The 12428-nt window shown below is 51.2% G+C and overlaps 1 protein-coding gene and 1 long non-coding RNA gene across 4 annotated transcripts in view; both read left to right on the top strand.

The window, feature by feature from the left end:
- The window catches only part of GFOD1 (Gfo/Idh/MocA-like oxidoreductase domain containing 1), a 103278-nt gene that overhangs the window by 36168 nt on the left and 54682 nt on the right, over positions 1–12428 (top strand). The window lies entirely within an intron of this gene.
- On the top strand, positions 5583–9190 carry LOC309864580. Its single transcript, XR_014311620.1, has 3 exons — positions 5583–5655; positions 5789–6107; positions 7148–9190. It is a non-coding gene; the product is annotated as an uncharacterized lncRNA (long non-coding RNA).

Below are 12428 nucleotides of genomic sequence, written 5' to 3'. Positions count from 1 at the left end.
CTCTGTTAAGAGATCAGACCCGCACTATGGTGTCCAGCCACAGAGGCTTAGGACGGTGAGGGGTTGGAAGTACATACCGTGCAGCCCAGCAGGACAAGCTACTGGCTTCTTAAAAATGAAACTTGAATTTGAGTACACCTGTGCATGCTCTAAGCTACGTCATTAGGATGTCCCCTTACGGAGTGTGTCTCTAGATGCTGCAGGAGTAAGGGAGAATCTAGTACCTTGGAATGCAAGCTTGTCAGCAGGAACGGTGACGGGAGACTCAGCTGACTTTCACTCCCTCTGGGGTGGCAGGAATCTTCTCTCCGTGTCAGAACTGTGGCTTGGAGAGGGAAGAAGCCAGGCATGGCCAAAGGGCAAGATCTGTTTGCCTCTGGCCCTGGAAAATGTTAAACGGAGAGTTTGTTTTCCTAAAGGGAACTATCTGGCCATCTCCATACAGGAAAAGGTGGGGTTGGATCTTGGTTTCCTTAGATTAAGGGCTGAGAACAAGTGCAAACATTATTACTGTCATTAAATAGATTATGGCCATGGCAGCGTCTAGATTTCGTTGAGATGCACGTTAGGCCCTGAATACTCACATACAAATATGAGACAGGGTGCTTAGCGAGCATCAGGAAACCTGGCCCTTTACCGGAGACAGGAGTAGGAAGCATGTGCGGGCTTCGGGCTTCAAAGCCTGCCAGCCCTCACCTTTACCTGAAAGCTAAGGACTTTTTCCTCCCTCTTCTTCCACATCTCCTTCTGCCAGAGGCTGAACTCTGTTTCTTTGCCAAAACCCTCTACCGTGGGCCTGAGCTGGTCTGTTACCCCGTTCCTGACCACAAATGTGCAGTTAAGGGAGTGCTGGTGTTTGTTAAGAATCAAGTTACACTGAAGGGGCCTCACTTACAAATTAGAGGAGCTTGATTTTAACGGTGAAGCTGAGAAGATTAAGAAATTCTTTGCCCAGAGTATGAAATTGAAGAGAAGCCTCCGTTCAAATATTTTCTCCTTTCAGAAAGAAACTTGGACCCCGAGTGGTTTTAGGACGCTTGCCTGAGGTCACAGCTAGTTAGAAACAGAAATGGTGGATGAGATAAGTCTGGTGGTTTCCATGACACCGTGGACTTGTCTGCTTCTCCATGAACAAGGTCAAGGCATTTGAACATGGATGGGGAGTGTTGGCTCTGGGGTACAGAGGCACCCCTTTCCAGCCCCTGCCCAATGAGCCTACGTCGAACACATTTGCCCTCCATCTTACTCTTTGGTGTCAAGGCTGCGTCTCAGCACAGCTCTGTCCTTGCTAGTAGAGAGGGCCAGGGAAGCCGAACTTAATGTTAAATGCTTATTAGCCTCAGCAGATGTGAGTGGTGGAATTTCTTTGCAGTTCTCTGATTACTCTTGGATTAGCGGACGAAATAATTGTGCCAAACCCTATCCTTTTTGTCCCCATGGGTCTGAATACCCAGATGATTGTAGTGGCTCTGTCTCCCCCCTCAGGGGGGAACAGTAGGGAAGAGGAGAGAGTGGAGGAGGGATGGAGAGCAGGACAGGTGTGCTCCAGGGACGTTGTGGCAAAGCCGAAGTCTGGAAAGACAGCGACAAAAGCACTTCTTTTCGAGTATTAAAGGGCTCTGCACTTCTCAAAATGGGCTGCGGATGTTTGGATCACGCCCCGAGTACTGTTTACGTTGAAAGCAGTTCTCTGATTTAATAGGAAACATATCTGGTTTTGATTTCTGAAAACGTTTGTTAGCAAAATTGCTGCCAGGAGACCAAGCCAGTCCTGGAATGGGAAGGACGGCTGCGCTCTTGCTTTTCTAGAAATGAGAGGTGCTGCCCAGGGGCAGGGCCCGAGAGCAGTCGTCTGAAAACGGATTGATGATAGTCCGTCTGGGCACAGTTCACAGAGAACTCACATTAACCCTTAGGTCGAAAGACCTGGAACCTCAGGGGCACCCGGGCAGCCTGGGGTCTGAAGAACTATTCTAGCTAGGCGTTCCTGTAACAATTTCTAGTGATTGGCAGCTCCTAATGCTCCCAATTCCAGCACGGAGGGCCGTTGAGATGAGCAGTTTCTATCACAGGCTCTGGAATCAGTCAGACCTGGGTCCAAATCCTACCTTCTCCATTGACTCGCCTTAGTGCGGTGATGTCCTGCCTTGACTGAACCTTAGAATCATCCAGGCTCTGGACGCCCAGGCTACACCCTAGAGCCAGAATGATGAGAATCTCTGGGGGAGGAGGGCAGGCCCTGGTATTTTGTAAAGGATCCTTCCTCTCCCTCTGTAGCGCGGATAACCATGTTGAGAACAACAGCTCAAGACAGACCGCGGAGACATTTATTAGTTCAGCACCTGGGTTCCCTTTTCTGTCACGTGGGGATGATACTCTCTAATGTAGATGGTCCCATGAATATAAAAAGAGGTGATACGTGCCAGGTGCTTGGTCCAAGGGCCTGGTGCATAGCAAGGGCTCAATAAAGAACACCCTCCCTCACGAGTTTAGCTTCCGTGCCTGCAGAGAAAATGCCTGAAATGCAGAACTGTGATGTTGTTCATGTCCGTGAAAGAAGGCTCTGGGTAATAGCTTATGCCGTTGAGACAGACAGACAGACTGAGAGCCTCCAACCCAGCAGCTGTCAAGGAGGGCTGGGCCTCAGAGCCCCTTCTGGGTCGGGCCTGTTCGGGGCTGGGTGCCACCATCGTCTGACTTTTTCAGATCTGTGGGTGCACCCAATCCCCCTCACATCCCAGCGACCCACCGTCTTTTATTTCCAACTGTTTCTTCTCTGACCCGCCCGCCCTCTCGCCCCGACGTTACGGGAGCTGCTCACAACTCCAGCCTGTTTCAGTGTGTGACCAGAAACCCAAACTCGAGTCAGGTTTGGGCAGTAGATCTCAAATCACATTGGCCTCCTTGTCTGTGATTTCTAAGCTCGTCCCCTGATCTAAAATCATACCCACTTGCAGTGTATTAATGGGTGTCTGTGTCGCCACCTTAAATATCTGATAAAAAACGAATACCTTGTGTCTGGGCTAACGATTCTGCTCTCAGGACGTGGCCAGCTGGGACTCCCACCTTAGCACCTGCTCAGACACTGATTTGCTGGTTCGGGGGTGTCTAACGGACACCTGCTTGGGGCCGGATGTCCACCGCTGTGCTGGGCTGCGTGTGGCTGGAGTGAAATAGAAGTCAGAGCACAGCACTGAGGCCAGGGACAGCCCAAGTGCATGAACTTCAGACCTCAGGAGGTCGGGTTAGGGGCCCAGGTCAATACCTGGCCCCTGAGCCTCAGTTTCTTCATTTGTCAAATGGGAGCAGTGGTGTCCATGTGGCTGGGCGGCGGGTGGTAAAGATGGGAAATAACATAAATCATATATATGTTCCGTAACGTAGATTAATAGACGAATGCTATATATAATCTCTGTAAAATGTTATAAAAAATGTTAGAGAATTAATATTAATGTATTACTAGTTGAGACAAGTCATTTGCATTTCCTTAAGATTTATTTGTCTGAGAGAGAGAGAGTGTGTGTGTGTGTGTGCGCGTGAGGAAGTGTGTGCTAGTTGGGGGAGGCCCAGAAGGAAGAGAGCCCCAAGCAGACCCCCCACTGAGCGCAGAGCTGGACCCGGGGCTCGATCTCACGACCCTGAGATCATGACCTGAGCCGAAACCAAGAGTCAGCCGCTGAACTGACTGAGCCACCCAGGCATCCCAAGTCCTTTGTGTCTTAAAACTAAAACCTTTTCCATTTGTTTTTGGGAAGGTATGATTTTATATCCATAGACGGCACTGTGTTTTCTCAGTCTTGGGAAGGGGTCTTAAGTTCGAAGATACATTAAGAGTCTGTATGATTGCAAGTAGTTTTCTTTTCTTTTGAAGATTTTATTTATTTATTTGAAGGAGAGAGATCGCAGGTAGGCAGAGAGAGGCAGGCAGAGAGAGGAGGAAGCAGGCTCCTGCTGAGCAGAGAGGTCAATGCGGGGCTCCATCCCAGGACCCTGAGACCATGACCTGAGCCCAAGGCAGAAGCGTAACCCACTGAGCCACCCAGGTGCCCCGCGAGTAGGTTTCTTTATAAAGAAGGTAATTTGCATCCTTGGTTCCTCAGCATTTTCATTGCTCTTGCCTTCTACATCGAAATAGCTTTCTTTTCTGCCCCTTCTTCCATAAATGTGCTGTGCAGTTGCTTTGGTCTAGGTTTTAATAGGCTGGGCACGTGTGGGCGTGGGTCCCGGCGAGGGGCTTGTTGGTGTAGACCGGCAAAATCACACTTTGGAACAGAGGTAGAGGCTGAGTTCGTCACATGGCCTTTGAGGCTCCCAGAGTTCTCTGCACAACACGACTACCCCTGTTATCATGTCACTTCGTCACTTGGCACTGGTCTTCTCTGTGAAGCTAAATCAGTGAAACGACCCATGGGAAAGGACGGCCAGGATGCCCAGCACGTGGTTTGTGTGGTTTGAGTTGTCTCTGCACATGTATACATCTTCCTCCTCCTCTCCCTCCCGTGCTCTCCCCCAGCATCTTATGCCTCTGCCACCCCAGAGCCCAGCCCAGCACGGATGTCATAGGTGTTTGCTGAATGAAGGAGGAGGGGAGCATCTTTCCCCTCCCAGGCTCAGGTGTACCAGTGATGCGACCCTGTCCAGACAGAAGCAGGGACTGCTAGAGGTCACGGTCAATGTTTTGGCCCGCGATGTATTCACTTCTGTACATCCCTCTATTACGTGATAGCTGGAGAGCTTGTCGTGTTCAGTGAGTCAATCAAGAGAGATTTGGGCTCAAAGGGTGTCTGCACTTTAAAAGCCATGACAGCAGCTCTTCTCGAGACAGCAGTCACCAGCCACGTGGGACGATTTCCATTTAAGTTAATTAAAAGAAAATGACAATTCAGTTCTTTGCAGGTGCTCAGTGGGGCCCATGTGGCCAGCGGCTCCCATGGGGACAGTGCAGAGAGCACGATGTCATCGCCGCAGAAGGATCTATTGGTCGACACTGCGTTCGAGGGCGGGTGGGAAAAGAGCTACAAGTGGCTGTAGAGGGGCGCCTGGGTGGCTCATTTAGCTGAACATCCGACTCTTGATTTCAGCTCAGGTCATGATCTCAGGGTCCTGGGATTGAACCTGTGTTGGGCTCTATGCTCCACAGGGAGCCTGCTTGAGATTCTCCCTCCCCCTCTCCCTGTGCCTGTGCTCCCACTCTCTCTGAATGAATGAATGGATGGGTGGATGGATGGATGAATGAATGAATGAATGAATGAATGAATGAATACGGCTTGTAGAGGCGAGAGAGGCCCTTTCCATCTTCCCACATTTGCCATGGTTAGAGGAAGGACATTTTCAAAGATAAATCTTGGGTGAGGCTTGGCATATCACTGTGGGAACTCAGAAATGGAGCAAGGACAAGGGAAAAAGCAACAGAAATCCAACCTCCTTGCATCTTCTTGGGGTTTTCCCCTCCAGCCATAGAGGCTGGAACTCTTCTTACTTTTTATCACTGCCCTCATTAACACCCAGTGCCTTTGGGTTGGGCTTCCCTTTCCTCTACCTCACTCAGGAGAGCACCTTTTTTTTCTTTGAAACTGATTTTAGGAGGAAAGCAAAAGGCCATCCTGGACATGGACGGACCTGTTCCTTGGCCTCCAGGCATCCAGGGCCACTGAGGTGGGTGCTTGTTGGACCCGCCCGCAGCCCAGCCTCGTGTCTGGCCCCAGACAACAGTTCTGTTGGGATTTTGCACAAACACGGTGCCTTTTACCAAACGTAACCTTAAATGACCCCACTTTGTCTTTCTCAGGCTTGCCAAACCTTTTACGGGAGTGAACGGAGAGCCCATCAATAGTTTCCAGATGTATAGATGGAGAAAAGAAAGCCACACAGTGACCGTGGGCCAAGGAGTGCAGCAAGAGTGAAGTTAAAATCACGCCTACCCTTCACCCCTGCAGTTCTACCTCTGGGGATTCATTTAGCTGTTTTAGCACAAACACTTATTACAGCATTAGTTATAATATTGAGTAACTGGAAGCATCCTAAGTGTATACGTGGAGGGAAATGGATCGTGTGTATTGTACTCTAGGAACACAGTGTAATTTGCAACCCATAGTGCCATGATTTAGGTAAGTATCTGTGGATATGGAAAGATCTCCAGGATATTAGGTGAAAAATTAAGGGTGTGAAATAGACGTTACAGCATGATCCCATTTAGATTATTTTTATTTTTTATTTATTTTTTTAAAAAACATTTATTTATTTATTTGAGAGAGAGAGAGAGAGAATGAAAGGGGGAGGTTCAGAGGGATAAGCAGACTCCCTGCTGATCAGGGAGCAGAGGATAGAGGGCACTCCTTCTGTAATCCTCATTTTATAACTCCAGAACGCCTTCTTCTAGAGTTCTCTGTTCCTGTGTTTGAGTTTAGTTGCTCAATTTTTCTTTCTTAGCACCCCTTTCCCAGGTAGGTAAATAGAGATCACCATTATGCCTGAGATTTTAGGCCCCCAACCTCTTAGAAGAAGTAGCGGGGGTGGGGTGGGGGTCGCGAGTGCAGGACAGCCTCTGCTTGGATGTGCTCCAGGGAGAAAGCTCTAGAAAGGAGCAGCTCTGAGGTAGCCCCAGGGGTGCAGAGCTGGGGACGTGCCTCTTAGGATGTGTGAGTTTGCATGGTGACCTTCGTGGGCACAGGTGGCCTGTTGAAGTGCATCAGATGCTGGCTGAGCACTTGGCAGATTCTGGAAGCTTCTGGGTCCCCAACCACATTTGTCTTGCTGCTTCTTTCCAATGCTTCTGCCATACATTGGCCTTCAGCCTGCTCTTCTGAGAACCTACTGTGCTTCCCTCCATCCTGTCTTCAGGGAATGCCTTCCTCACTCCATCTGCCTAGCTGATTCCTCCTGGGCTTTTAAGATGTGGCTCAGACATTGCTTCTGGTGGGGGGCGGGGTGGGATGTTACCTCCTTCTGTGTCTCCCTCATGCCTGAGCCCAAGGTTGGGCACTGGACTTCTGTGTTTCTGTGATACCCTGCGCCATGTCCAGGACTTCCGGGCTCTGCCAGGACCTGGTCCCTCCCAGGTGTCTCCTCGCTTTCTCTTGTATTTAAGAACTTGGAGAGGCTGTTCCAGAAGGTTCTGAAAATGTTTTTCTGAACAAATGGCCTACAGATGACATCGTTAGGCTCTGGAACAGGCGATGCTGTGCAGACGAAAGAACCCATAGAGCCCTGATGGAGGGGCTTGCCGACCCTTGTGGCAGCAGCGTGGGAGGAAAAGCCACGGGCAGCATGGGTACGGGCAGTGGAAACTCACCGAAGAGAGAAAATGTGACGTGAGGTGGGTGGAAGGGGACAGAAAGAGTGGATAACCTGTGGAAAACCCCTATGGGCTTCCCCTACCCCCACCACTGGAAGCCCCCCTGTGGGTCAAGCCAGTGGTCTTCAGCTGGAGGAGACTTCGCCCCCCAGGAACATTTGGCCATGTGTGGAGATAGATGTGGTTGTCCCAGCTGGTGACGTGTTACTTGCTTCTAGTGAGTAGAAGCCGGAGATGCTGCTGTGATACCCTATAGGGCATGGGACAGTCATGCCACCCACAGACAATGATCCCACACAAAGTGTCCCTCATGCCGCTGCTGTTGAAAACCCCCATTAGAAGCAGGCCAGGACGTTGTCCCACACTGATGACATAGACCAGGGCTAGGTGAGCAAAGGGTAAACATTTCTAATTCACTTGCTCATATGACCAGGGACACTTGACAGGAAGTGTTTTATGACCAGAGATGCTGAGAGGAAGTGGGTTGGGGGCAGATGGCTGCTTTGTTCATCAAGGTCTTCTGCCTTCTGTCAGGACCAGGCTGAGAGGCTGCACCATCAGGGTGTGAGATGGAGAGCTATGCAGGAGGTAGAGGTCTCACGGTCCTATGTGCTGCCCACTCCCGGAACAGCCCCTATGGCTGGGGATGCACACATGGGTCGTTGACGTGTGTGGAACCACAGGAACAGACGACCACGTGGACGGGTGTCCTGACACGGACTGAATGTTATGTCCCCCCCATTCTTACCTTGATGCCCTAACCACCCCCTCCCCCCCCCATTGTGATGGGATCTGGCATTGGGGCTTGAGGGAAATGATTCGGTTTAGGTGCAGTCCTGAGGGTGGTGAAGCCGCCATGATGGGATTAGTGCCTTTCTGGAGAGGAGCCCCTAGAGAGATGATCTCTCTCCTCCGTGTGAGGATAGGGGAGCAGGTGGCCGTCTGCAAATCAGGAGGAGGCTCCCCCTCAGGGACTCCCTTCGCTGTTCTCAGACCCCAGCCTCCAGAACTGTGAGCAATGCCCGTTGTTTGCGCCTCCTGGACCATGATATCTCACTGCAGTGGCCTGTGCTGGCCCAGACCAAGGTGGAGGGACCGGGGTGGGGACGCTTCCCTGAAGCTTCCCTGCGGCAGAAGTGTCAGAGTTGACCAGAGACAGGAGTCGCACCGTGTCTCCCTCCTCTGTTGTCTTCCTAAGAGTCTTCTCTCCTTGGAACATCCCTTAGCGAGGACGAGGTCTGCTCAGTCGCTGGTTGTGTGGCCCTGGCTGCCTCCTGTCCCTTCACTGATACATGCGGTTGAACCTGTAGTGTCTTGTTTGACATCTGGCCGCTCGGGGTGGGTTCGGAAGCCCCCCTGGTGTGCAGAGGGACAGGCTGGGGCTGAGTCGCTGACGAGTGAGAAGCCCCTCGAGAGAGTAGAGCGAAGATCCTGCTAAGGAAACATGACCTTCATGTCCGCGTTCACGAAGGTCAAGGGCGGAGAGGGTTACTTTTTCCATGAAACGGGCCGTTGGAAGCCCGGGCGGCAGCCATCAATCGTTACCCCAAGCTTTGAGTTTCGAGGTAGGCTCCCTTGGGGGTGCTGTGGAAACTGAACTCATAGTTCATAATATGCCCAGCGTAGTACCAGGTGCAGCGAACATTTACAGAGTGAGTAAGTGATTAAGAAAAATAAGTGTATGCATTTGAGTTTTGCCCGCACAGACGGTCTAGTTCATTGTTTCCCAGACTTCTTGAACATGACCCACAGTGAAGAGAGAGCTTCCATGTTGCATTGCAGCCCACTGGTTTCTGCTTCTCTGCTGCTGCATGATGGGCTGTCCCAACACTTAGTGGCCTGGAACAATACCAGTCATATTTTGAGCTCTTAAGTCTGTCATCTGGGCAGGGTTGGTTGGAAGAGCTCACCGCTGCTCATCACGCATCATCTGGACGGCTCTAATGAGGGCAGGAGGCTGAAGTCACCAGAAGGCTCCCTCACTCATCTGTCCAGTAGTTGACACTGGCTCTTTGCTGGGACCTCAGCTGGGACTCCTGGCAGAAACAGTGGAGCGCGGCTCAGTCTTCCCGCAGCAGGGTGGCTGGGTTCTGTAAGAGAGCATCCCCGGGGGAGAGCGTGAGTCCTCCAGAAGCCAAGTCACCTTCTAGCACTGATCCTTGGAGGTCCCATGGTGTCTTTCTGCAGTTTTGCTTTCATTGCCGCACTTGCAAAGACCCACCTAAATTCAAGGGCAGGGCTATGGACTAACTGTTCATCAGGAAGTGGCAAGGTTCTGAGAGACTATGTGAGACCAGAAGTCCTGTGATCACATTTGAAAAATACAGTTGGCCAAACAGTATACCCATGGGTCTGTATATATAATGTAGACATGATACATATATATATATATCATATAATGTATAAATATCTGAACATACAAGACAGGTGTTGTAAGATGGTACCCCCTTATTACATGCAATACGCTCTATTTTCTGTTGTATTCTTTAAGAAAGGTGATCTTCACTAATCCAGCCAACTGATTTCATGACACACTGTGATGTTGTCTGGTTTGGTGCTTCCAGAAAGTCCCAGGCAAAGAGTGTTTTAGAAATCCTAGTGTCTGAGCTGGGCCCAGAGGCCCAGGGCACCCCCTGACTACGTTTCTGGTGAAGCTTTTTACATCAGTGGTGCTTGAGTGACCACTCAAATGCTTGGCCAGCCAGACCCTTAGCCCTTCCTGCCTGAGGGCACCAAGGAACTCACAGTTTCCAAAAGCGGCTTCCTTTGTGTTAAATAAGCCATTGGCAGTTCTTGAAGGAGCAACAAGTTGGCAGAATGTCTTGGTTGATGACAAGGAACCAAGTCCTGAGGGTGGCCACCCTACCACATTGGGGCCACACAGCCCTTCGACAGCGCCAACACCTGCCACACAGGGGACACGGTCTTCCCTGTGACCCACTGTATCCCTTCCGGGCAGGGAGCTGAGGCCAGCGAGATGCCCCTAGTTTTCTCTCTGTGGTGGAACTAGCGGATTCCCACCTGCCTTGATTTCTCCCGGGAGTGCGTCTTTGTAGATATCTGCCTGAGCTCATGTTGTTGGAGTCCTTGTGTGACTTTCTAGCAGCCTGGCATCGCACGTTCAGGGACTTTGGTGCTAATTAAGATATTAATTCCCACTATCTTGGGTGGTCAAGAAAATAGATGCCCAACACGGTACTTTTTAACAAGGCTGGAGAGAAAGGCAGGAATTAACACCTCATACAGTCCTTAGCAGACCTTATTATTAGAGCAACTGAAAAAGCAGAGTCCCCTGCTCCTGATGGAAGGTCACGGACAGGAAGCGTGGAGGTGCAGAGAATTCCCATCGCCCTGGGGAGGGGCGTGGGCTGGGGGACTCCCTCGGAGAAAGTTCTTTGTGCGTTAGTTGGGGAAGCGCCTGAAACATTCTCATGACGTGAATGCTTGCAGCTTTGTTGTTTTTCTTGAGGTCGTCTTTCCTGTGCTGGGTGTACGAGCTGGTGGAAAGAGAAGCTGGCGCAGTCACCCAGGGTGCCCGATGCGACGAGGTGACAGGAAAATGAAAACGTCAAGTTTGCGTTTCCATGGCCGGCGGTCGGGCTTTGAGGGGCACCTCCCCCGTCTCTGCTCACACACCCTTCCCCACTTCCTCCCCGGCCCCCCAGTTTTCACTCTGCTGGGTGACGGGTTGTCACCCTGGACCGAGCCAGAGCCAGGCTCTCCTTTCGTCAAAAGAGGCGCAGGGACCAGAGCAAGGGCAGTTGAACGTGAGGTGGGAAGCCAGAAGGGACGCGGACACCGCACGTGGGCTGGCTTTCCTCCTTGTATTTTCTAATGCCAAGAAGAAGAGGGAGGTGGCCTTCAAAGACGGTTGATAGAAAGAAGTAACTAGTGGACTTTTCCACCCATGAGATGCTCAGGGCTCCTGGGCCTGCCTGTCCTTGAACGTTGACTGGGTCGGTGAAGCTCCGCCCAGCTATGAGCCCTTAGAAAAGGGAGCAGTCAGCAGCTTGCTGTCAGGGACTGGTCATTTTTCTCTTTTGGCAGTTTCTTCCCAGGCTCGGGGGCCTCAGGGTTAGGAAGCTCAGTCTGGTGTCCTGGGTCCTGCTCACCATGGAGAGGTGCCCAGTGGGGTCCCCCCCCCCCCGGCATCCCGGATATGCACAGACCAAGGAGAGCTCCAGCAATAGCAGACAGTGCCATAAACTCTCCTTTATGGCCAGATGCAACAGTGGCATTTATGAAATGTGGGTGTGACAGCCTTACACGAACTGGGTGTCCCAAAAGCATCAGAGAAGTTTGCTACCGGCCGTACTTTTAAAAAAAAATCGTGCTTTTAAACTCTTCAGTTTGCTCACGTCTGTGATCTCCCCTGAGCCTCTCACTTTGTCACTTTGGGTTTTTGCACACTTACTGGACTTTGCTGAAAGGTAAACCCTCCTGCACACACATTCTCCCTACAGAGGCTTGGTCTGTGTACCGGACACGTGGTCCTGGGTTCTGGACAGACTCTGCATGATCTTGAAAATGCAACTTCAAGATGATTGAGTCAGACTGGAAGAACTCGGTGTGTTGTGAGCCTCTGTGACCTTGAGTTTGTTCTGTGGGTTCCCACCACACCACATCAGGACCGTTTCCAACTTCCTGTGTTTTCTGAAAATGCTTTCCCATAGTCTTGCTCATCACAACAACCGCATAAGAAATACTGTCATATTCCTGCCTCGTGGGGGAGAAAACTGAGGCCCAGAGGCATTAAATAACCTGCCCTAAGACACAGGAAATAAGAGAAAGAGCTGAGACTCGAACCCCAACCTTCTGGAACGAGGGCTGAGTTCTCGCCCCAGCGAGCCATTCATTCTCAAAGCTCTCTGTGCTCTGGTCCTTATCTCCCAGTCCCCATGCTGCTCGCCGCGAACTGAGTCGTCCCTTGCCAGAGGCCTGCATTGCCAGTCCACCCTGACCTCTGCTTCTGGGCCCCAAGGAAGTCGCTCTTCTGCTCGCCCGCCTTGGCACCTGCAGAATGCCAGCAGCGAATTCATTCAGCCTCCCAGGGAGCAGAAATCCCACATCTGTCTGTTGTGAGTTCTTGTTGCATGCGAAGAAGCTGAGCTAGTGGTGTGGGGGGTTGTTTATT

Source organism: Mustela nivalis (assembly GCF_964662115.1).
Source record: "Mustela nivalis genome assembly, chromosome: 5".
In the NCBI taxonomy this organism is placed as follows: Eukaryota; Metazoa; Chordata; class Mammalia; order Carnivora; family Mustelidae; genus Mustela; species Mustela nivalis.
Note: the sequence above shows the minus strand (reverse complement) of the source record. Positions and strands in the feature narration are given on the sequence as shown.